This window comes from Bombyx mori, chromosome 11, assembly GCF_030269925.1.
Source record: "Bombyx mori chromosome 11, ASM3026992v2".
NCBI classification, from domain to species: Eukaryota; Metazoa; Arthropoda; class Insecta; order Lepidoptera; family Bombycidae; genus Bombyx; species Bombyx mori.
In genome coordinates this window covers 19904012-19931158 of record NC_085117.1, presented here as the reverse complement: position 1 = coordinate 19931158, position 27147 = coordinate 19904012, and the positions used below count along the sequence as shown (strand labels likewise).

Genomic DNA, 27147 nt, shown 5'->3' with positions numbered 1-27147 from the left:
GACTCGAGATTCTTCGTAAAATGAATGGTTGTTTTTGCAAAACCAATCTTATATATATATGTATGTATGTATTATAAAATATAGGTACTAGCTGTACCCGTCTGCTTCGCAGGGCATTTAAAATTAACATTATTATTTCTCACCCCCACAAAGATTCTCATCATTAATGCCCCTTAACTAGTGTAGAGAGTCCAACACTCATATAAATATTAGCCTATCCATTAAGTACATGTATTTTCTACGTGGATACCAAGTTTCAAGTCAATCGGATGCATGGTTCAGTAGTTATAACGGAACATCCGTAAAAACCACTGTAGATTTATATATTAGTATAGATTACCGAATAATTACAAAATATTATTTAACCTACAATCAATCCTATGCGCTCAGTATTTTTTCATTTTATATAACTTCAATAGTCAACCGAGCTTCCTTCCCGCCTGATGAAAAAAAAATAGGTAGTCACAGCCGCCTCTAGAAACTGGCAATGTTACTGACATAGTCGCGCTTATCATAATTATCATATTATGTGCACAGGAACGCTCAGGAAATAATACTACAGGAGAGAGAGAGTTCTAAATTTTGAAGTAAAAAAAAGAAAATGTCGCCATAAACCACTAAAAGCCGGAATATATGTATTTGGCAATATAAATTGTTGGAATAATCGTATTGACTCGCTTATACAAAATAGGGCTGCAACACGTCTTTTAAGATAACATCAATAATTTTAATTTGCCAATCAAATAAACCCGTATAAAATCGTGTCAAGAAGCATTCATTTCTTTGTCTCTACTACAGAACTGATTCGAATGCTACCAATATGATTTTTTTACCAAATTTTGAATACAATACCTAATCATTTTATGTTAACGTACGCCAAAATCAGTAGAGGAATTTCAAATTATTAACTTTGATGGTTTCGTACCACAAATTTGATTTTTATTCGGTTCCCAATAGGTCAGAAAGTGACGTGGACACGGTTAACTGAAGACTGCCAGCCTATAACAGGCATACTTGTACCTAACCCGTCGTTTGTTCATACTTTGGTGATTTTTTCCCTACCTGTTATAGTGACCTTGAGGGGTCATGCTGGATTCACCGAGCGAGTAGGTGAGCTCACGTGGCTCAAGCCTGACGACGTTGCTAACACTAATCTTAGCAAGAGCAGTGCTTCGCAGAATCTACCACCAGATCGGAAAAGCGACCCACTGAGAAGATCCGACGAGAAACTCAGTGGGCTGTATCTATGGCTTAATTTACTCGTTGAGCCCTTCGTCGCAAGCGATGGGTTCGGCGAAGACGGTGACTGATGTTTGTGGTACCTAAAAGCACCGATAGTGGATAGGAAGGATCTGAAAGGACGTGTGTTTGGTGTTACGATTGGAACTCGATTCCTGGCTCCAATAACACACGCAAAATTTGTGTCCCGTCAAAACCAAGTACTTGTAACTTATAAATGCCGCGTAATTAAAACAACTCGTAACTATAGTAATCTCAGTAGTTCTAAAGTTAAACTCGATCCAGAAACAAACAGTGAAACAACATTAGTAGGAGACTCTCTACTATTAGTTTTGCTGGAATTAATTTGTATGCAAATTGAAGTATGGCAGGTAGCAGCCTCGGCAGTCGCGGGGCGACAACGTCGCTAGATTAATTAACGCCTCGAATATTGCATTTATCATGTTATTGGTATTTGAATATTAATCATCGTCTGAAGTTTTCGCGAAAACCCTTACTGGAAGTGTGATGCGCTGTGAGTCCGTATAGGCAGCGTTTGTTTGATAAATCTTACTGGTGGTAGGACCTCTTGTGAGTCCGCATGGGTAGGTACCACCGCCCCGCCTATTTCTGCCGTGAAGTAGTAATGCGTTTCGGTTTGAAGGGTCGAGCAGCCGTTGTAACTATACTGAGACCTTAGAACTTATATCTCAAGGTGTGTGGCGCGTTTACGTTGTAGATGTCTATGGGTTCCAGTAACCACTTAACAACAGGTGGGCTGTGAACTCGTCTACACATCTAAGCAATAAAAAAAAAATCTGATCTCAATAGATCTTTGGTTAGTTTTTTTACCTACCTATTCGAATCCGAAAAATCGGTGGTAAAGTCACGTTTTTATAAATACGCCGGGATAGGACTAGTTGATTGAAAGTTCTTTGATTTGAATTGTAAAAATTATAAACATTTCAAAACATGAGAACATTCAAAATATAAATAAAGTGAGGGAAGTTAAATGCATAGGTACAGTAATTATTTTTTTTAATAATTAATAGTTGTCCTATTGAATTAATTTAAACTATGTAAATTCTACCAGAGAACCGATAATAATCCGAAAACAAGCCGCAATTAAAATATAAAAATCAACAAAAATAATTCATAAGACATTCTAAACCAGAACGTATATTTTGACTCCGGCAATGTGACTACATTTTTTTAAATTCCCCATCTCTCTCAACAGCAGATGGCTCGCAGCGGGACGTCTTTTTTACGCCATAAATATCAATTTCTAACAATGAAACAAAAAACATATATATTTATTTAGGAGTTTCAACTTGTGGTATTACCGGGGCTACTTCCTTTCCATTCTTTGCTAATACGTCCCCTGATGCTTGAAGTATTGGTGAATTTATGTTAAGTTCTGCCAAGAGCCTTGAGGGCAGTTTTTTGTTACAAATTTTAAGGGAAAATTAAGTTTCATAACGAAAGAATAAAGCTAAGTTGATTTTTATAAAACGTGAAATACGATATTGTGAGCTTCATTATCGCTTCTGATATAGTTTTTTAGTGATTTAATGTGTTTTATATTTTGCATGGGTGATCGTAAGAAAATCGTATTTTTTGCGTTTGTATTTTTTTTATTGCTTAGATGGGTGGTTACTGGAGCCCATAGACATCTACGACGTAAATGGGCCACCCACCTTGAGATATCAGTTCTAAGGTCTCAATATAGTTATAACGGCTGCCCCAACCTTCAAACCGAAACGCATTACTGCTTCACGGCAGAAATAGGGAGGGTGGTGGTATCTACCCGTGCGGACTCACAAGAGGTCCTACCACCAGTAAGCATTGAAGTGCATGAGAAAAAAAGGCGAAGCGATAAGTATTAGAATCAGTCGGTATTGATTTAATTGTTAGAATTATCAAGTGGTCGCTTGTTCAACGATAGTCGAGTAAGTAATCACTTTAAGCAATAAATTAAGAGCCGAGTCGTTTTAGCACTTAGCAGGCTATCCGGCAATTAAACTTTATCTTGTGGAGTTCACTTTATGTTCGCCTTTATCAACTATTATAGTTATTACACAAAATTTAGTGCACTAATGAGATAATATAGTTAATCGTTTGTTCCAAATTTCTTTTCCTACCTAAGCTGATGGTCTAGAGAGCTCATATCAGCGTAACCTTGACTAGTAGGTGAGCTCACGGGGCTCAAACCTGACGATGTTGCTGACACGAACCCTAGCAAGGGTAGTGCTTCGCAGAATCTACTGCCGGATCTGAAACGCGACCCACTGAGAAGATCCGGCGAGAAACTCAGTGGGCTGTGTATGTGGGTTAATTTACTCGCCGAGCCCTTGGTCGCAAGCGGCGAAAGCGATGAGCGGGCCAATTTTCTAATATCAAATCTAGGTCAATTTCTAGGTATTTTTCCAGGCAGACGACATAACCTGCTTTGACTTGGTTATCTTTGTATCGACGGCGCCGCTCGGTCGATGCATCGAGAGTAATCGAGATAAACTAATTGCAGTGATTTATATTGTTATGTACGTAACAGATTGCCTGATGTACTAAGGTCATGGATTGTCGTTGATTGAATGCATAATTGTTATTAAATAAATAAAAATTACGCGTATATTATAACACTTTTTGGAGAACTTCGCAACGGTGGTTGACGTCGAATCTGAGCAAAATAAGGTATGGATATCGCTAACCATGAAAGCTCGTGGACTTTTGGATTGTGCATTTGTTGGAAGATTGCGACAAAATCTTTAGTATAACAATATTATTAGATTAAAATAAATGCAGCATACACATGTGGATATATCAGAAAAACTACACAAAATATTTGACACTTCTTCAGCGCAAACATTTTGTACCTACTAGACCCTGTAGACCGTCAGATAATTATCTTCATAAATAAATTATAATTTAAGAATTAGGTATCTATTAATGGTCGTGTTGTTCGCTCGGGCTAAGCTGTATGTTAGACTTGAAGACGAAATATAAAACTACAGAAATAAATCAAGATATTGATATTATTTCTGTGTATAAAACTGTGAAGCTCTGACTTTGTAAGCATTACTCATTTAGACAAATCTACTGAGCGCGAATACGATGGGCTTACAAATATTAATGGCAGTGTTTAGTAATACAATTTCCAGTTTAATAAAAAGATACACCGACGTGTTACGTTAGCTTTTTTTTTTCCTACCTAAGCTGGTAGCCTTGAGAGGCTATTCCAGCGTAACCTTAACTAGTAGGTGAGCTCACGGGGCTCAAACCTGACGACGTTGCTAACACGAACCCTAGCAAGAGCCGTGCTTCGCAGAATCTACCACCGGATCGGAAACGCAACCCACTGAGAAGATCCGACGAGAAACTCAGTGGGCTGTGTCTGAGGGTTAATTTACTCGTCGAGCCTTTCGTCGCAAGCGACGGGTTCGATGAGAACGATGACCGGTGCTTGAAGTACCTAAAAGCACCGTTAGTGGATCGGGAGGATCCGAGATGACGTGTTACGTTTGCAAAATTGTCATTCGAAATGGACATATTAACAAAACCGTCAAAAATAGAATGCTAGTGAAAGTTTAATTGAAACTAGTGGTCCCGCAGTAGTCGAAATTCGACTATAATTAATTGGAATTGTAAGTTTGTACACTATTATGATTGTATTTTATACTTCTATAATCACAAATTTCGCCAAGGCTACACTATAAAAAAATATTAATAAAGACAAACAATATTTAATCTATTCTCAATTTGACAACAGACGTCAAGAACAAAAGTTTGACAATAAATAGTATGCATGCGTGTGTGCGTCAAATACATGGTATGTAGTGTGTGTAATGTTTTCTTTATTGATATAAAGTATCTTTTATGCATTCTTTTAAAAAAATTAGCATTTTGCACTTCTTCTCCATATTCTGTATAAGTGTGGAAAATTTCATATTCCTCCGTCCATGCAATTTTCGTAAAAATGGATACAAAGGTTTTGCTTCACGTATTAATAAATATATAGTATTAATATATATAAATATGTATATATATATGTCAGCACACGTCAGGGATGGCTGAGCGGTAGTTTCCGTCATCACTCGTATTCGATTGAACTCAGTTTAGTTAATAAAACTTTTCAATAATAATTATTGAAACTCAACACACAACTTTCACAATGACAGGATAAACCGACAGTTTCGTTGCACATACCGACAGACCGACTGACCGACTGACTGACTGACAGAGACTCACTGACTGAGACGAACGGAATTACTGTCTGACACGGAATGCCACTTGAAAGTTTACTGGTGGCCCGAAGGCCTTTCCAGTTTCACCAGGACAGGTGGGCGAGCAAAGGCTCAGCCAAGAGGGGTGGGATTTGCTAACAACTGCCCGAGCGCCTCCGAAGGAGACCTAACAACTCAAGAGCAATTGTTTCGCGAATGAATCTACTACCGGATCGGAATCGCGACCCGCTGAGAAGATCCGGCGAGCTCAGCGGGCTGATGCATGGGTTAGGTTGCACGTCGACCTCTTTGTCGAGTTCGACGAGTACGGTTACCAGGGTCCCTAAGCCTGCCCCTAGTATTAGAGCTGAAGGCATCTAATGCAAAGGTTATTGGATCTGATGGATCCGTAAGGACGTGTCTAGGGCGTCGACGGTGACTGGCTCCTGCATGATCAGGATTCGGGGAGTAGTCAGCGGCGGCAACGATAAGGCGATTATCATGACGCATAGCCTTATCGAAGTATCGTTCCGACGCTGACTTCATGTATTTCCGAATTGATTCGAGGCCCAGGTCGTCGTGTAGGTCAACGTTCCTCACGAACCACGGAGCTCCGACGGCTAACCTGCAAAAGCGGGATTGTAGAGATTGAAGGGTGTCTATGTGTGTGCGGGCCGCGTGAGCGAACACCACACTCGCGTAAGTCATGACGGGCCTTATGCAAGTTTTGTAAAGTGTCACCTTGTTCCGAAGGGACATTTTACTCCGCTTACAGATCATGGGGTAGAGTCTACCGAGAATAAACGCGGCACGGTCACGGACTGATTTTATATGCGGGCGGAATGTCATCGATGCATCCAGGGTAACGCCCAGGTACTTGACCTTCCTAGTCCAGGGTATGGGTTGTGTAAAGAGAGTAATCGGGGGTGTGAGATTCCTCCTCCTAATCCGGGAGGAAATCCGTGTGGAGCTTCCCCTCTGAAATAGCACCGCAGTACTTTTCGCTGGGTTGATGTCTATGCGCCATTTTCGGAACCACTGTCCTAGGGCTAGGGCTGCGCTCTGAAGCTTCTTCGCGATTAGGGACTTATTTCTACTAGAATAGTAAACAGTCGTGTCGTCGGCGAATAAAGCTAAATGGGTCGGCGGCGACCGGGGAATATCGTTGACGAATAAGCTAAATAGGAGGGGTGAGAGGACAGAGCCTTGCGGGACTCCAGCTGTGAGAGGTCGTGGGGAGGAGCGGGTTCCCTCGACTCGATATCGAAAAGAGCGGTTCGACAAGAAGTCCCGTATGATGAGCACGAGACTATCCGGCACGCCCATGTTGAATAGTTTGAAAATCAAACCATTGTGCCAGACTTTGTCGAACGCTTTTGCGACGTCGAAGAAGAGAGCTCCCGTGTATAACGGTTTTGGTCGATTAAGCCCCACAAGAATGTGCTCCGTGAGGCGGTGCACCTGTTGAACGCATGAGTGATTTGTACGGAATCCGAATTGTTCATCGATGAGAATGCCCTTGGATGAGACGAAGTCTCTGAGGCGTTTGTAGAGCAGACGCTCATACAGTTTGCCTAGAGACATGAGGAGGCTAATCGGGCGGTAGCTCGTCGGATGATTTTTTGGTTTACCGGGTTTATGTATGCCGATAACGTCCGCTTCTTTCCACACCGCGGGAAAGATACAGTTCGCCATAGCGGCATTGAAAATAGATGCCAACATCACGATGAGTTGGACGGGTAGAAGTTTAATAACGCGGTTAGATATACCGTCGGAACCGGGAGCCTTGCGAGGACGTAGGTCTTTGATCAAGTCTTTAACTTCCATCGGGGTGACGGGTGGTAACGCATCCGATGGTGGCAAGGAGGCTCTGCGTTCTACCTCACTGTCTACTAATTCTACATGAACAGGGTCCACGGATTGAGTGCTGGGCGTGCACTGGGTTTGCAATGTATCGGCCAGCAGCTCTGCTTTTTCATCATCATCGAACGCCGCGAGTTGGCCTGAGGGGCCTACTAGGGGGGGCATAGTTACTACCGTATCCGATTTGAGTGTACGAGCTAAGCGGTAGTAAGACCTTTGGGAGGGCGCGAGTCTTTCTAAGAAATCAGACCATCTGGCATCTGCCACGACTCTGTCCACGTACCGCCATTTTATACTGTGGCGTTACGGAGTCTTCCCTTCATTTTGTGATATTTATCAAAACAACATTTCATCATTTAAAATAATAATCAAAATCACCGTCTTAATATTACTAAAAGTCGTTCTCCACGACAACTAAAAGTCGTTATCCACGACACAGCCATTCTGACACGTCACACGTCCCTGTGTGACGCTCCTGCAAGGAAAACAACCTTCTGCAATATCTAACAGGTTTCGTCTCGGCCACTCCTGATTCATTCACGATTGAGGATTGAGATTCGTTTCATTACAAACCATAGCGTTAGCTTTCAACAAGATCTTTAACAGACTATATTAACCTGTGTGAGTAGATAACTTAATTACCCAACTATTAGTGATACACTATACAACTGAAAAATTTCATTAATGCTCAATAAGCATTAGAAACCCGAGTTATTACAAAACAACTCAATCTGAGCAGTATTTCATCAGTATTATGTATCAACCACAAACTATCGTTACAATTACTTCCATCTAGTGAGAGTAACTCATGCCACCTATATCGAGTGACGATAACCCAATTCAAGTGCCACCTCCATCGAGTAGCTCTTGACTACTTATTGCCTCCATCCGGCAAATAAGTGGGACCTCCATCCGGTACCCAACTTCAACACAAAACACTAATGCCTCCATCCGGCACGCAAGTGGAACTTCCATCCAGTACCCACTTCAACTATAAAACACATCGCAATGCCTCCATCCGGCAATAAAACGAACACATCACCTAAATCGAGCGAGGTGTTCAATTACCAGTCATAAATAACACTGAATACTGTTCTTTACTAATCACACAAAATAGGAAAACAAAATCCTTACTTTAATCAGTCAGTTGTATCGTGGTCATTTGATCCTATATCTTCTACATCACTAGTGTCAACAAAATCGTATAGAACGCTCCTGGCCTGGTTGCCGGCGCAGCTAGTGACATTGCCACCCACATTATCATTAAAACAAATGATAAAACCAATACACATCACTTCACAATATAGAGTCAAGGTCATTACTAGACCAACACAACAATAGTCTCCATTGAGACCCAGGTCTCCGCTGTACCAATCGATGGAGATACTCTCACCTCACTGATCAGTCTCGTCAGTAGCACTACTTAGAGGCAAACTTTTGTAATCATAGGTTCTATTACCAGTTAAAGCCATCTATCTTCATTTCAACAAAATTCAACATCAAATTCTACTAACTTTCCAATGGTCTGGTTTCGTCAAAGTTAATCTCTTACTTTCAGTATCATTTTAAGTAAAAACCTTTAGGGATATGGCACGCGAACTATTAAGAATTCGAAGGGGCTCGCCTCTGTTATTCTTTGGGTAGAACAATTTAAAAAAGATGTACGGCTTCTAGCACATCTTGTCAAGAACAATTCCACGAGCTCATCGCGAGTTTGGTCATCAATAACGCAAGTGTGGGCTTCGAATAAGGACACACTAGATTTAAGTGCTTATTTCGTTTAGATTTAAGTGCTTATTTCGTTGAATGCTCAATCTCACTGAACCGATTAAAACAACTATCGGGCAGTATGTACATGACATAAAAATGAGTAAGTAATAAACCATCGCATAGGAGTTGTTCCGTACAGTTTTGGTCAAAACAACAGACTCTTTATGAGAACTTTCGCATAAAATTCCTGAATTATGAAGCTACTGCTAATAGATTTCTCGACAAGAGAACATTCGGCACCCGAATCCAAATAAAAATAATACGACTCACCAGATTGTTCTTATTTACCTAAATTGCCCGATATTACGCAGCTACCGGCATGTCGCTCCGCTCGGCCGGTGAATAGTTGACCCATCGAGCGCCGACAGACGGCGTTTGCGTCCCATATCTCGTATTGGCTGCAGCAATCACGTGTCGATTGCGACACGGCCTTCCTGACTGTACAAGTCCTCGTGTGATGGTTAACCTACAATCAAAAACATCCACGAGAACACTTGTTCCGCTCGATCACTCCTGACTACACTTTACGACTTATCGGAAAATTTAAAGTCATCAAAGCTTTAAACTGTTTTAATACCGTTTTAACCAAATCAAACTAAAGGGTATACAAAGTTCACTATACAGCAGCCAGAGCACGTACCACAGTCGTTCATCAAACTTCAAATTTACTCTGTACAAATCAGGCATAGCTTACAGGAACTCAGATCAAAGAAAACTTCCGAGTAAAAATATCTAACGCCACGGCTCTCCAGCCGACCAGCAATCGCAATTGCCCTCATGATGCGCATCCACAGCGTGGATCGCCCGTGTGCATCACCCGCTGACTACACACGATGGTCTTTACAGACCCCGACCTCCGCCAGAGCCAAAGGCGCACCGCGCACCCACGGACTACTTGAGTTTCCTCAAGAGACACCGATTTCTACCGGGCTACGACTACGTAATAGCTACTGGTACGGTCGAACACAATACGGCCGATAGACTATCCTTACTCGAGTTTTCACCACAATTTAAGCTTGCTCTTCATCATCATCATTTACATCAACCTCGACTGGTATGTGACCTGCTGGCATTTTTCTTAGCCTATCGTGTGGGTATTTTTGTAAATACGTTTTAAATTTAAAGCTTTCAATGTGTAACGGTCACCATCCAATACTTCAACTACTTTAAACGGCCCTTTAAACTTCGGATCTAATTTCGTTTGATTACGCTCTTCGTTTTAATGCGTAGACGCCCACCTGGTGTTAAGTGGTTACTGGAACCCATAGACATCCACAACGTAAACACACCACACACCTTGAGATAGAAGTTCTAAGGTCTCAGTATAGTTACAACCGCTGCCCCACCCTTCAAACCGAAATACACCACTGCTTCACGGCAGAAATAGGCAGGGTGATGGTACCCGTGCGGTCGATGGCACTATATGGAGCACCCGTCTGGTGCCACGTCCTTACCCACGAGAACGTCGCCGCGCTGCGACGCCGGCAGCGCGCGATCGCAGTCAGAGTTATTCAAGGATACCTCACAGTCTCCTACGAGGCGGCGCGGCCTAGCGCAAGTGCAGCCGGAGCGCGGGGGCTCCAATCTCGGCAGTCCGTGCTGGAGGCGTAGTCTCTTCGTTTGGCGGACCCGTCGGCCGGCCTCCGTACCGTCGAGGCGATCCGCACGGTTCTCGCGGACTGGGTGGGCCGCGACCGCGGAAGTCTCACCTCCGGCTACCTGTGCAGACTCACAAGACATTTTACCACCATGCAAACTTCTTACCGCAACAAATCTTACCAGCCACCACGCAAACTACAATTTTACGGGTTCCACCTCTACTCCACGATGTTACTCCCATACTGCGGAAGTCAACCGCGAACACTTGTCAATCACGCACAAGCACGTACTTCACCGGAAAAACCTGCATCCGCCAGCGGAACCCGAACACCGCCGCATCGCCAGACACGAACGCACCGGACGTCTTATCTTACAGGTCACGACGACTTCAGATGTGTCAATTTTTCTTCCCCACGGAAACTTGCTTGCTTTTTTGCTGGAGCCCGAAGTCATCGAACGTGTAGTGTTATTGGTATTGAATCTAGTAGATTCTTAATTTCTTGCAATAGCTTGTTACGTGTTGTATTTCCGCTAGTAAATGCCATGTGATGAAGTCGACGGTCAAACTGGGCAACATGAGCCAGAACTAAGATGTGACGATTTCTTCGTGGCTCAGATCTTCCATCGAGGTAACAGAGACGTTATTACACGACTTACGTATGCTGCATTCACGCTCTTGTGGCGTACCACTACTAGTATTCTGATCTGCATCATGTTTTTTTTGCTGTACTTCGAACATGTTCAAACACGTCACGCCAGTGAGAGTAGAGTCCTGATCTCACTTCTGATGTCAGCACACGTCAGGGATGGCTGAGCGGTAGTTTCCGTCATCACTCGTATTCGATTGAACTCAGTTTAGTTAATAAAACTTTTCAATAATAATTATTGAAACTCAACACACAACTTTCACAATGACAGGATAAACCGACAGTTTCGTTGCACATACCGACAGACCGACTGACCGACTGACTGACTGACAGAGACTCACTGACTGAGACGAACGGAATTACTGTCTGACACGGAATGCCACGACTCTGTCCACGTACCGCCATTTTATACTGTGGCGTTACGGAGTCTACCCTTCATTTTGTGATATTTATCAAAACAACATTTCATCATTTAAAATAATAATCAAAATCACCGTCTTAATATTACTAAAAGTCGTTCTCCACGACAACTAAAAGTCGTTATCCACGACATATATATATATATATATATATATAGATATGAAATTGAATGAATATGATATTTAAAATTGAGCTAATCACCCGTCAGATGCTAGTGTTGACCTTAAGATCAGATCGACGTCTCAATTGTATCATATAAGTTTCCATTCAAGTACAGTACAGTTACAGATAAACTGACTGTTGATGAACTACTGTTGATGAAACTCAGACATAAAAATAACGTTATTTAAGTTTATATAGATATAATACTGAGGTATGACCTCTGATGATTACTGGTGGTAGGACCTCTTGTGAGTCCGCGCGGGTAGGTACCACCGTCCTGCCTATTTCTGCCGTGAAGCAGTAATGCGTTTCGGTTTGAAGGGTGGGGCAGCCGTTGTAACTATACTGAGATCTTAGAACTTATATCTCAAGGTGGGTGGCGCATTTACGTTGTAGATGTCCATGGGCTCCAGTAACCACTTAACACCAGGTGGGCTGTGAGCTCGTCCAACCATCTAAGCAATAAAAAAAAAAAGGTAACTTGTTAACATTCTGAATAGAATCCATCGTAATTAATTGATTAAGCAGTTTTTTAATGATCTTAATCAGTTAGTTTTATTTTGAGGGAATTATTATCGCAGTGCGGCTTCAAGGGTCTCATTACTCATTTTAATGCATCCCTAATTGAGTACTCAAATCTTCATGGAATTTTATAATTAATGTTTGTATTGGTGAATATTGACAAACTATTCTTGGCACCAGACCGAGGATGAAAGGTTTTATGAACGTTTCATATTCTGTGGATTCTGGGAAATTTAAATTTGTTCTTTTACTAAATATTTTACAATTAGTGAACGCAAGGTTACTTGAGTCTTCAAACTACATAGGTAAGTTTTATTTGTTTTTCTTTTGTTTAAGTATATTTTTCTTTGTTTTAGCCTCGCATTTGTTGTTTTTATTTACGATTTCTCACGTCTGGGAGAACTTTACAGGTTTCTCTAAGTCACGACGACGAGAGTTGCTAATTATTTGAAAAAGCACAAGCTGTTTAAACGTGTCTTGCGCGAATTGATGAGATAAGCCTACGAAAAGCTAACTGTAGGAAAGATGTCGTGGATGTCGTTGGAAGTCGATTGCTTAGATGTGTGGACGAGTTCACAGCCCACCTGGTGTTAAGTGGTTACTGGAGCCCATAGACATCTACAACGTAAATGCGCCACCCACCTTGAGATATAGTTCTAAGGTCTCATGTATAGTTACAATGGCTGCCTCACCCTTCAAACCGAAACGCACTACTGCTTCACGGCAGAAATAGGCAGGGTGGTGGTACCTACTTGTTGGTGGTACTTATTGTTCGAAAAATTCGCTGCGCTTACGTTCAATAGGTACCACAATTTTTGTACCAAAAACCTACGATCGATGCCAAAAACCCTAGAATAATTACACTAATTATTATTGTAATTATTCTAAGTCAATAACATATAGCGACATGGCGGTACAATTGACTAAGTATGAGTTGTCAGGAGTTTAATTAGAAGTGAGTAGATCACGTAGTCATCACGTAGCCGTGAGTAGATCAGTAGATATTCGAACTCAATCAATCATACTGTTGTCAACTATGAAATACTCAAAAGGATTTAGCATTCGGAAAATAATAATAATAATAATAAAATAGCTTTATTTGATTCCACAAAAATTAGATAGAGTAAGCTCTTAATTTAGTATTTGATAATTATATTACTAAGTAACCATAATAAGTCTACTACTCATGTAATTTAATCTCCTTCTAATGTGGACCCCCTTAGGGTAAAAGCCTCCCTCCAAAGAATTCCATTATTGCTTATCTTTAGTGATCATCCAGTCTCTTCCTACTTTGGATACAATCTCGTCCTGCCACCGGACACCCGGGCATTGGGAAAATACCAATGAGTTAATTACAGATCATGATTAAAAGGAGAAAAGTTCTCAGTTCTGGAGCCAAATGTCAGACAATACGACATGGGCATGAATAGAAATTAAAATGTAGTTAAAAGATATAAGTCCTCTCATGAGAACTTAACAAGAATTTTCATGAACATTTCGTAATTCAAAACCTTTAAAGCTATTCAACAAAGTTCTCTCGTGAAATTGGAAAGATTCATATTTCATAAGGACTAATGAAAAGGGCCAGTTTTCGCTAATTAGCCGGAGATCTCTACGTTTCTACAGCACTGAGTTTATATCTCGCTCTGTACTTCAAAAACAGATTATTTTTGTTAAATTTACTTACAATAAACGGATGTCGTTTGGAACGAAAAGCTCACTACTCAATCAGTGTTTAGTTGCTGATGCCCATGAGGAGCGATGATATCTGGTCAGCTTTAGCATCAGCTTTACTCTATACTGTGTAGCACCTATGTACCTTGCTGTAATATTTCATTAATGAAGTAAACTTTGTAAAAGTGCTCTTGACACTTGAGAACCAGAGCTTGTAACCCTGCAATATTGCATAACACTAGTCTACAAGTTTCTGCTGTGCATCATTAGTGTGGCCTGAAGAGTGGAGGTTCTCCTCTGTATTGCAATCTCCATCTCATCTGTCAGGTTGGCAGCGCTTATCACTTGGGGTATGACGTGATAACCACTTAACACAGACCACACCAATATCAGATAAGAGCTATTATAGCAAAGCTGGACAGACGAGTTGCGTGCAAGCAAATAGTATCTTCATTATAAGTACCAGAGTTTTACATAATACGGCTATAAATCATTAACATGGCGTGCTACGCTGTCGTTTGCCCCGACCATGCCGAAGAATTTATGGGCTGCTACGATAAAATGAATCTGCCAGAGTATTAAAAAGTTGGAAAGTCTTATCTCAAAGATTTCATTGCTATTGGTAATGAAATGGATTCTATGTCAATTTGGCGTTGACCGCCTACCGGAGCCTTTTATAATCGCAATGTAAATACTGAAGTCTCAAATTGTCTTCTGTTTTTTTTTCGAATGATTTCTACGGCGAGGGAATGATATTGAGCAATAAAAATCACACCCACAAAAAGTTTTTATTAGCATAATCCAATACTGATGTGCACTGTTTTGTGAGCCCGAACGGGTAAAATAGCACCGGCCTGCCAATTTCTGCCGTGAAGCGGTTTGAAGGGTGGGGCAGCCGTCGAACTCATTGATTACGACGAAGAGCTCGACGAGCAAACTAACCCATAGACACAACCCACTGAGTTTCTTACCAGATTTTCACAATGGGTCGCGATTCCGATCCAGTGGTATATTCTGCACTGCTCTTGCTAGGGGCTAGGCCTAGTGTTAGAAAATTCTCTCAGGTTGAGCCCGTGAACTCATCTACCTGTCCGCATGTGGAATAGCAGCTTAGGCTACCAGCGAGTAGGGAAACAAATTTAGATTTAGAATTCATGTCTTCGGTGACTTAACACCAGGTGGGCCAGGTGAGCTCGTCCACCCATCTTAGCAATAAAAAACATCTATTAAGAACGCATTTTATTAGAAAAAATGGTTTCTGCTGCGGAATTCGAACATCAGCGTAGTCGCATTGCTCCATGACGCCATCGTTACGACGACTCTAAAAGGTAGACCCAATAGCAAATTATATTTAATACAGGGACAGGCTGTGACCGGGAATCGAAACTGTATCTTAAGGTCAGGTCCAAGGACGCTAACCAGCGAGGTGAGACAGACTATGACAGCTCTATTTATTCTTTAAGAATGCAGGCAAAATTCGTAACTTTTACCATTCGCTTCTTCCGATTCATTCGATTCGATAGGTAGTTCCCCTGAGGCCTGATTTATATTCTCTGCCCGCCCCTCTCGAGTAAGTTGCGGGATTTCTTTTTCTTAAGGAGCTTAAACTTGGAGTTTTTCTATTATTTCGGAAGTTACGAGAGCTCTTGTGAAGGTATTGTTTCAGACCAATCTCAATACAATCACAATTACTACACTGCCTATTGATTACGCAAGATTATCTTGCCAAAATATCAGTATGGCTAAAATTTAATAAGTGAGTTGAGTGAATTGAACTAAGAAGTGAGAGAATTTAAAAAGTACCCACAATTCAAGCCGACAATTTGTGTCTTTTAGAATAAGTTTTCTGGAAAATAAACTAAGCTCGAAGACATACCATAATACCTTCAAGCACCAGTGGATTTAATTTTAATTAGATGACGCTGTTCCTTCAACCTTCACTTCATACAATTACAACAGGGATTTTGGCCAAACACGACAAACGGACATCCAATATGACCCGTTAATATATAGTAGACCTAAATACAGCTAGTTTTTGTAATATCTGATACTACAAGATTTATATCGATCTATAAAAATGACTACTTTCTCGTGGATTTAGGTGGGCAGTGACTTTCATAACTTTCGTGTCTCTGGGCTGCGAAAGTGATATTCACCAAATGGGCTATAAGTCGAAATAAATATACTTACTAATAAAATGGGCCTTAAAATATACTTACTAATAAAATTGAAAATTAAAAACTGGTGGTCTTTTTTTCGATTATGCATGCTGTAAGTCTGGTATTGTTGCAAAACGCTCCCGCACTCGCGTCTGCGTCCGCTCTCTGCGATTTACAGCCCGTCGCCGTAATTTATTGCTGCGTGACACTCGCGTACCTTGTCAAAATGTTATTTATATCAATTCTTTGGATGGCAGCTGTCTTTGTGAGAGGCTGAAGCGGTATTATATAATATAATGTGTTGATAGGAGTTATTCTCTCAAAGTGCGAGGAGAAGATAAATATAGATTTACAAAATTTGTTCGCCGCAGACTGCAGTGGATGCCGTAATATTTATTCATTTGGTAAGGATTTTTTGATACAATTATTTTGTGTCATTTCTAATTAAACTTTTTGACATTGGCAATTGATGGTAGGAGAAGTAGGTACATTGATGTTTTTTATTATCGGCCGTAATATCCATTCCATTAGACTCTCTTGATTAAGTTAATGAAACGAAAGAAATTAAAATATTATTTAAGAAATAATGAAACGCTTTCGCTTGTACATTGTACTGATTTCAAAAAACCCGTTCCCAAACACCGTGGGCGTAGCCTTCAATAAATATGTAATTAATAATAATAACACGAGGACGGACGAACAGATGCAATAACTCAATCACTGCGTTTAGATAAGTGGTATATTCTAACTGGGAACTTTTGACTTAATGCTCGGAGATAAAGTAATTTTTTTTGGTATTGTTTGTTGTGAGATTTTTTTAGAAATTATTGCTTAAATACTAATAGCGTATATGTTTCCTTGCTTCGTCTACTACACAACACAGAGACGAGGTGTTGGAATGATTTGGGATTCCAGTTCCTCGGTTGAATCGATGTACTCCAAAGAACCAATGACGAAAACGCATATGATATTTATGGTATTTATCATCATCCCATTGGACCATCGAAGCATCTCTATCTCTCTGAAGCACACACTTAAAATCCATCTCAGTAATACAAGAATGTTTGGGTAAAGCCTCCATTGGCCTAATTCGTAGTCCTAACGTCCTGTTGGAGAAAAGCCAACATCGTCCGCCGCCATTTTGCGACAATGTCCGGCACCATTTTGTTTTGCATTTATTTTGCGAGTGAATGAACTGTGTCACATTTAAAAGTTATTATTTTAAGATTGTGATTTTGCGGACGAGTTTGTTGTTCGCATGAAACAGAAATGTTCTTTTAGATCGTGTTTAAGTATTGAACGCAACAAAATATTGCGCTTTTGTTACAAATGGCATATTCGAATTTCGCAAATCATATCTTATATGCTTTTAAGAGCTAACTACAAGAGAGACGATTCGTGCGCGATTTAGAACATATGATTCCGTAAATTTAAGTGGATAAGTAACGTGAGAATAAAGAAATATATGCTTATGTAAATATGAAAAAAACCTAAGGTAATACACACATCTCGAAACAGTTCTGCAATTCATTTAAAGACAGCCATAGCCAATATGCAATAGAAATTAAACCTTCCTCCTGCTCGCGTCGTTTCCTCACTGCTGAGGGTCGTGGTCATCATATTTCTACAGGATTTTACTCCTTATAATGTCTCTCCAGCGCCTCCGATCATTGCCCGCATGAGGGGATAAATCTAACTACGTCTTAGTTATTGTAATTTGGCAAACAGCGTGTCTTAGGTTAGATTATGATTGGATCAATATCACGCATAGTTAACGTGCGACCGATTTGTGGGGAATGACCGTGGACTTATTTGCATTATTTGAAGCGTATGCATAATTAACAATAAATCTTAAATATACATTTTAATTTTCCATTTTACGTTACCTTTCTCAGAAACGATTTTTTTTAATGCTCTGCGATTTGTTTTTAGCAACGCAATGAGCTAATAACTTTTGCATCGATATCCTAATAGCTCATTAGACTTAAAAGCTTGCTGGAACTTTCTTTAAGTACCGGAGTTTGAAGCATATAGGAAACTAACAGTTTTAACTGAACGCTTATACAAGTTAATTGTTCGAGAGTTAATTTGTCAGTAGCTACACACTATGCAAAGTTAAAGTTTTAACAGCTAAAGTTCAATGTGAAAATTCTTGTAGTCTTGGAGTCGTGGGTCAATACCTTCACTTTGCTTGAACTTAAAATCTAAATTCAGTGATTTTAGGAAATCTGATTGAATAAATGCAACCATTTGTTCTTTTGTTTTCAATCCAATATAACGAGGTCAGTTTAATAAGTATCGGTGTTATATTTGACGTAGAAAAACAAGAAGTTGGATTATCAAAGCTAAATAGGACTTACGGCCGTTTTCAATAACGTATCTGAGTTTTCGGATAGATAGCTATCTCCGAATATCAGCAAGAGCGTATCTATCCTTAGTTTGCGTTTCACAATCACGGATAAGTGCTATCTCTCTTTAACCAACAGTAGATAGCTTCTTCCCTCCGATTTATCCGAGCCTCTTGATACGTTTCGTTCTACTACAAATACGAAACAACATCAGGATCAAGACTTATTTTATTTTATTCTAAATTATAACTATAATTTAACCAGCATATTGTAGACTACCATAAACACATTTGTTTATAACAAAAAGTAATAAAAACATATGTAGATTTTTTTAAATTGGACGTATTGCTATTTTTATCCTAGTCGAAATTATGAAACGAAACGTTTTGACAGTCCGTTTGCCAATGCAGTGATCAGTTTCTTTTGTTTGTTTTTCTATTGTTTACCTACTATATTAGGTGATGACTTACCTCCAAAACGCTTTAAAACTTTCGTTTATAATTCTAAGTGTGTTTATAATTAAAGAGCTACAGTGAAATAAAATGAATTCTGTAAGTATCTATGAACTACATTGATAATAATAATTTTACTTTGAAAACTTTGAGTTCAAGTTTAGAAAATATATCTTTTTCAGTCAAGAAAGGCAGCACCCATGACAAAAGATGAGACGATGATTCTAGCAGAACTTGTGGCGGTGAAAAAACACATCAATAATAAGGCAACAAATGCCACAAACAATAAATTGAAGCAGCAGGCTTGGCCAACCCTTGTAAATGATTTTAATTCGTCGATTCGTCGTTTCCCATGAACTCCATCGCAGCTTCGACTAAAATGGGAAAACTTAAAAAACGCTACGGCAACATAAGAAACAACCTTAGTAAGGTTAGAATAATTATTTGATAGTTTGTCTCTAATAACACATTGACAAACATGATTTTTTCTTTAAGTTGCCGTACATAGTATTTGAAATAATTATGCTCTTTGTTACAGGCTGGAGGTGGTAAGGATTGCAGATGAAATTTTGGATAAAGCATGCACATTGTTGTAGGTCACATATATTTTTAACACTTTTACAGCCAAGCGGAAACAAGATGGAAGAAAAGAAATGCAATGTATTAGCAGAATATCTAATAGCAAAAAAGAGGCTTGATTTGGAAAATGAAGAAAAGGAGATTGTTGTAGCAAAACTTAAGTTAGATTTAGATAATGCTAGATTAAAAAATTAAAAATTACTTAAAAGGATTTCATAAATTAAGTAGGCAATAATAATTTTATGTTAGATAGTTTTTTAAGTATATGTAGAAATTCTAAATTAAATATCTTGCATGTACTAACCACTATGTAATTATCATTTTGGAAAATAAAAAATAGTCAAATTATCATTGGAGTTTATTTTATAAATTATCTTTGGAAGCAATTATTTATAAGTAGTTGTATTTCAGATGTACGTTCTGGAAAATTGTTACGAACAATTATATTATTTTCCTGTAATGTATCTGCGACTGAAATTTCTGATTCTAATTCTTCTAAATTCATACTCCTGACGATATTATGCAGCATGGCAGCTATAATAACAGCTTGCATATTTTCTAGTTTTAATCTACTTTTCAATGATAATACAGGGAGTCTTCTTTTACAAACACCAATGCATCTGAAAAATATACATTATTCGCTTACTTTATTTTACAATACAGAATAACAAACTCTTAACTTAAAAAAAGATTACCTCTCTATAGTATCTCTTGTTTTAATATGTGATTCATTTTAAATCGTTCCGATTGAGTATGTGGGTTAATTAATCATGTTAAAAGATAGGGTTGTGGGGATAGCCTCTATCGGCAAGCAAATAGCAATTTCCAAGTCTACCTTGTTATCAATGTTCTCTTGATATGTAGATAATTTATTATAATAGTGTCATATTAAATTCATATAAACACCTAAATATATAATATAAATAAATAAAAATATAATAATAATATATAATAATAATAATATAAATAAGAAATACCTTTTCAATCGGAATGGTTAATTATAGTTGTATCATGGAGTCAGGCCATCAAGCAACAACATTTTGAAACATCAATGATGCATTGCACACAAATTACACATTCAAAATGCTCTTTTTCTATTTCTAAATTCCTCTCCTATATTTGAATCTGTAACACAAATATAAAATGTAGAGGTATCAGTGTGTAATAAGAATGAAGGTAAATAGCCTACCAGGTTATTGTATTAGTATATGTATATGAATGTCATTTAGGGCACCATGGGAATCCAGCAGTATTATAGAATTCCTGTTGAGTGTGATTTTGTAACACAACAAAAATTAGGTATAATTTTGCTATTGCTATAAACAAATATAAGTTGTAATAACGAGTACTTTTATGGTTAAAATTTATCTTACCTTTTTGACGTTACACTCAAATATGGTCTCATTAAATTAATCAATTGATTCACAACACCTTTGCTCAGAAATCTATAGTCAAATTCGTAATTATTGATCTTCGCCATGTAATTCAGGCGATCTTTATTTTCCTAACCATATGATATCGGCCTCACTATCACTATCTGCATCACAATCCATTATCATTTGAAATAATTCCATATCACTATCATCACTGCTACAATATGCCAATATGAAGAGAAACAATTATTAAATTATAGCGATTTACTTTCGAAAGATAAACATGTAACCGGCCGATTTTGACAGATAAGCGAATGCCCATACTAGAGATAGCGCCGCCTACCGCAGAGTTACTTAAAACTCATATTGAAACGGAAGTAAGCACGATTTGTATGAGCGTTCTATCTTTAGCAGGCTATCCGTCCTCCCGACGATGGATAGATAAATCCGATAGGAACTGCTGCCCGTCGATAGGTTATTGGAACGTAAGTAAGGACAAAAATATAGATTTGTCTATCTTTAGTAACCGAAACTAGGGATAGATAGGTTATTGAAAACGGCCGTTAGTGAGAAAAGCACGTGAGTAAATTAATAAAGATTAAATTGCTCGCTCGACTCTGCCAAAGTCATATACATCTATATATTAATACGTGAAGCAAAAACTTTGTACCACTTTTTACGAAAATTGCGCGGACGGTGGAGTATGAAATTTCTCACACTTATAAAGAATACAGAGGAGTGCAGAACGTAATTTTTTTTAAATATTATGCGTAAAAATACCTTAAATCAATAAATAAAAACATTACAGACACTACCATGTATTTGACACACACACACACACACATGAATACTATTTGTTTATTGTCAAACTTTTCTTATGGCTTATAGTGGTCAAATTCAGAATAGATTAAATGCTGTTTGTCTTCATTAATATTTGTCTAAAGTGTAGTCTTGGCGAAATCTGTAATTTATAGAAGTATAATCTTTGACAATAGAATCATAATAGTGTACAAACTTATAATTTTAATTACGATGCGGGACTACTAGTAGGTACAACTAAAATCACAACCTTCCTTTTTTTCAATCGGCTTTTTTTTAGTCGGATAATAAAATGAAACCTCTTCATCAGTATTAAAAATCACGTTTCCAAGACGCAATATTCAATCATACCTTGTAAGTATTCAGGATTCCGATCTAATAACGTGCACAATTTCATAACCTGGCTGTCGTGCGATTCTGCTAAATCCGTTCACGCATCCGACACGGCGACATATGCGTGCGCATACATTGTGCTTGCAAAAATGACATGATGTTATTTGTAAAATATAATTCAGCGCTGATTCCGCGCTGCGAGAATGTGAGTTTGGCTAATAAAGCTGCACGATTGATCGGATCAATCGTTACTTTTGAGATCACGTATTCTTGTATTGTATAATACGAAATCGCACCCTCGGTCCAGACGTGCCCTTTCTTCATAGCAGGGATCAAAACTGAAAGTCTTTTAGGTTAAGAAAAAACAGTTTGAAAATCTTGCTTTTTTTTTAAAGTAGGTATAAATCGAGAAATTTCCAACCGTTTCCAAGCGTTCTGACCTCAACACAGTTGTAAACGTCCCGGGGCGAATTGTCTTTCAAACTACTCAATTCACTGAATATCCCCGAATAAAGTACAATCGTTTGATTTGTTCGATATTGTTGACACAGCGGAGTAGTGAATTTGAAACTTTCACTTTCAGACGAGTTTTGTATGTGTTCTTTGCCATGACCAGTAATCGTATAATTATAATGCGTATAGAATAATACCGATAAAACAGAAGTTTGTGGAGCACATCTATTTAAAGCACCGCGTGACTGGATAAGAAAAACACGCAATTAAAAGCAAAAATATTGTTATACACACATGTACTTCTTCAGTTTATTAACTTAATCAAAATAGTTTGCTTTTAACAAAATTTCTACTGCATTGAAACAAGGAAAAAAAATACATTTATTTTCTGTCAACGAAACTGGGAAAAGCCCCAGACTACGGTCACAAAAGCGAGCTTAACATCTCAAAAAGGTATTCAGATGAAATGAAGCGACGGAGCACTGAAATCCTTTTCATATGAAAAAATATGTTATAACGAAACTCGACAACACGTCAAAGCGACAATTATATGAATTTTTTTTCAAAGAACTCGTAATCGGATTAACGAATCCTATTCACTGGCTTGCTTGTTAGTATTTCTGATTTATTTTTAAATAAGAATGTCTTTAATAAAACATGCACATTAATGATATTCTCAAAACTCATATTCACATAAACTCAATTTAGAAGTAATGGTAATTTTACAATTCATGCCGTTAAATGGAAAAAAATGAATATTTTAACGCTGCAGTGAGTGTTATGAGCGTGAGAGTTATTTGTGGTATTTTGGCGGCTGCGATCTAGTTATGTATTTTTAAAATGTAAGAAAAATTGACTTCGGTAGTTAAACCTACGATTTTAAGAAAACAAAAACCAAACAAAAAATACACTGCACTTGAATATTTTAAAGTACAAAAACATAGTCAACGTGCATTGAGTTTTACAAAGAGTGTGTCATATAATTCCTAAGCCTGTGTTGCCGAAGCTAAAGTTATTATTTCAGTCTGCTCCAGACTGCCAATGCAAATCTGTCAAAATATCTAAAGTAAGAAGTTAAAAAAAGCTATCTTTCTAAATTTGTTCGCTTGTAAATGGCTTGCTTTATTTGGTCCTCATTTCGAAAAGTTCATTGAATATTCGATAGAGCGATAGCTTTGTACTAACTTACACGATTCTATTTCGTTTAATAGTTTTCTATTGACAAACAAAATGACTTTAATGCTAAAACGGTTTTAAATATTATTGAATGTAAATTTTCGTACAGTGTTACGTAAGCTGCTTAGAGCAGAAAAAAAAACTATTCGTAAGTCGAAGGTTAGAGCTGGCAATTCAAAATGAGCCGCTCACGACTAGCGGTTTGGGACCCGGGGCTTAAGCTAACGGCAAACCTAATGCGCCATTCCGATCGTGATGCAGCCATACGTTGTCTTGAAGGATAGGACCGCTATTGTGAACTTATTGAATTTCTGACCACGAGTCTTAAGACGGGTAACAGCATTGAGGTTGCGGTGGAAGGACCTCTTGTTAGTCCGCGCGGGTAGGTACCACCGCCCTGTCTATTTCTGCCGTGAAGCAGTAATGCGTTTCGGTTTGAAGGGTGGGGCAGCCGTTGTAACTATACTTGAAACCTTACAACTTATATCTCAAGGTGGGTAGCGCATTTACACTGTAGATGTCTAAGGGTTCCACTTAACACCAGGTGGGCTGTGAGCTCGTCCAGCCATGCAATAAATAAATAAAAAAGTTGGAGCGTGAGTTCATCTCCACACTAAGAAGCTATGCAAACAAAGTATATAAGCGATTTGGTAAAAGTTTTAAAAGTTATATCCCCCAAATTCTTCAAGACATTTAATGGGTAAGCCGTGATAGCAGATCGTTCGTTCACTCGGTCAGTGTGGAAAGGAAGTTATCTTAAATCTTAATGTGTCGGGCCTCCAGGAATTGTGACCCGATGCCACCGAGTAGATAGCTGTCAACCGGACCATAGAGTGTTCTAATTGGGGATTTGACTACTACTGCCTAAGATTGTTTTTATTCTAAGAGACAAATACGCCTGTGTTTTTTTGGGGTACTTTTCTTTTAGCTTTACCCGTACTATTTGTGAACATTGGAAGGCTATAACAAGCTTCAAACAGAATGATTGTAGATTTTGTATGGTAATTTAAGGCACGTCTTAATTCAGAAATGGGAGATAAATTAAATAATTTAAGTTTTAAAATGATAATGTAAAACACGTATGCTTAATATCGAATTCCGTAGAATTAGAACTATTGTCAATTTCAAAACTTTTATAATTATTGATGTTTCGTGTACGAGAATTACTATTTCTTAATAATTATGTAATTTGGTAAAATGGTAATTTGTAGCTTTCACATGAAAACTACTACTAGCGCGTCACGTCAACTGTCACAGATCTTGTTCTCTCATAGCGCAATATCTTCTATACTAATATATGTAAAGAAAAACCTTCATAGTCTAAAACTCTTTAGTTTTATAAAAAGGATTTTTCTTAAATGTCATTCAGTGAAGTTTGACATTAAGTAAAAAGAAAGTTCAGTTTGTTAATATAATAATTTTATTAAATTAAGGGCTTTAAATGTTATAAAACAACATTTTTTGCAACACCATGAATAAAATGGAAAAATTAAGGTTTGATTTTGCTGTGAAATCAACGGAAGATGGAAAATCAAATGTTATATGCATAACTTCAATTGCTACACCTGATGGACAGATTTTTGGGATACCAATCGAATATCAAAATGCCAACTTTCATGAAGAAATTACAAAAACTTCAAATTATGCAAAGGTAAAAAAATCTTTAAACAAAAGACACCAAACCAGAAAAGTATGGATTACTTTGACAAATGATATGTCAAGAATTTATTTAGACGAGGATCAAAATTTACAATTTGATGATTTTTATTTGGAAGAAATTTCGGAGAGCAATGCTAAGTCTATAATTGACGATTCGAATCAGAACGTTGAAAAATTATTAGAAAAAATGCTTGAAGAAAAAATAAATAAAACGGAAACTCAAAATTTAAACAAAATTTCTAAGGAATTCATCATTGAAAAATTTTCTGGGAGAAATCCAAACGCTTCACAATGGATTGAAGATTTCAATAAGGAATGTGAGCGTTTTAAAATAAAAGAAGACAAAAACAAAATAGAAATTTTAAAATTTTTTTTGGAGTACAGTAGTGTAGATTGGTATAATTGTATGTTAATGAAATTGAATATAGACTCAGAATGGAAAAAATGGGAAGAAAATTTTTGCAGGACATTTGCAAGCAAAGGCTGGTCTCCCGTTAAATATGCTCTAGCTTTCAAATATCAAGTTGGATCTTTACTTGACTATGCTTTAAAAAAAGAAAAATTGTTGCTAGAAGTCAGGAAGTCGATTGATACTGGGACACTCATAGACCTGATAGCATTCGGATTACCTAATTATGTTGCTGACAAAATAGATAGGGAAAACATACAGGGAACAGAAGATCTTTATAACGAAATCGGAAGACTAGAATATCTTGTTGGGAAAAATAAATTTGATAATAAATTTGATATTAAATATTCCGATACTACATATTATTATAGAAAAAATAAAGAAACAAAACCTTGCTTAATATGTTTAAAGGAAAAAAAAGGTAAACGTTACCATCCCGAAGAAAGCTGTTGGTTTAAGGAAAATAATAAAAAAACAGTCGTACGAAACATAAATAATTCTGAATTGGAAATCGAATTAAATGAGAAGAATCCAAAAAACTAGAGGTGCCACCATTAATAAAAGTCAAGTTAACATTAAATGATACTTTAAAAGTATCTGGAATTTATGATTCTGGGTCAAATGTGTCTTTGATCAATGCAAAATTATTGAAAATACAACCCAAAGAAAATTCAGGTGATATAGAAAAAGTTAATTTGAAAACTATTAATGGTGAGAAGAAAACAAAAGGTATTGTAACATTAAAAATAAAAATCTATAATATTGAAGGTTTTATGGATGTATTTATAATAGATAACGTCAACTTTAATTATGATTTTTTAATTGGTTTGGATTGTATAAAAAAATTCAAACTAATACAAACGGAAGAACTAAAAATTAAACAATGCTACAATTCAGAAGAAAATCTGAAAGATAAAAAAAGCTATAATTATTCTCCTACAACTGTCGAAATTCCTAATGTATTAGGTAACAGAAATGAAGGAGGTTTTTCAGAACCTGAAGTATTAAAAAAAGAAATTAATTCTACACACAATGGTGAGATTAACTTTAATGAACACATAAACTCGGAAGGATTTGAAATAGTTGTAAGCCATCTTGATGCCTACCAGCAGTCGGAAATTAATAAATTAGTAGAAAAATACAAAGCAGTCTTCGCCAAAGATAAGTATGACGTGGGGACAGTAAAAGATTATGAAGCTCATATTGACTTAATGGTGGATAAGTATTGTTTCAAACGTCCCTACAGATGCACGGTTGAAGATAGAAAAGAAATAGAAACCCAAATATCAACA

General features: G+C 37.8%; 1 protein-coding gene and 2 long non-coding RNA genes across 4 annotated transcripts in view; 1 reads left to right on the top strand and 2 right to left on the bottom strand.

Annotated features, from left to right (window-relative positions):
* LOC101740097 (frizzled-2) overlaps positions 1–27147 on the bottom strand; it is a 172862-nt gene that overhangs the window by 73596 nt on the left and 72119 nt on the right. The gene's annotated exons all lie outside the window — the stretch shown is intronic.
* Positions 18616–19982, top strand: LOC119629089 (uncharacterized). Its single transcript, XR_009974165.1, has 2 exons — positions 18616–19484; positions 19593–19982. It is a non-coding gene; the product is annotated as an uncharacterized LOC119629089 (long non-coding RNA).
* LOC134199603 (uncharacterized) lies at positions 19974–21923 on the bottom strand. The gene is made up of 2 exons (XR_009974166.1): positions 20611–21923; positions 19974–20253 (listed from the first exon to the last, which is right to left on the bottom strand). It is a non-coding gene; the product is annotated as an uncharacterized LOC134199603 (long non-coding RNA).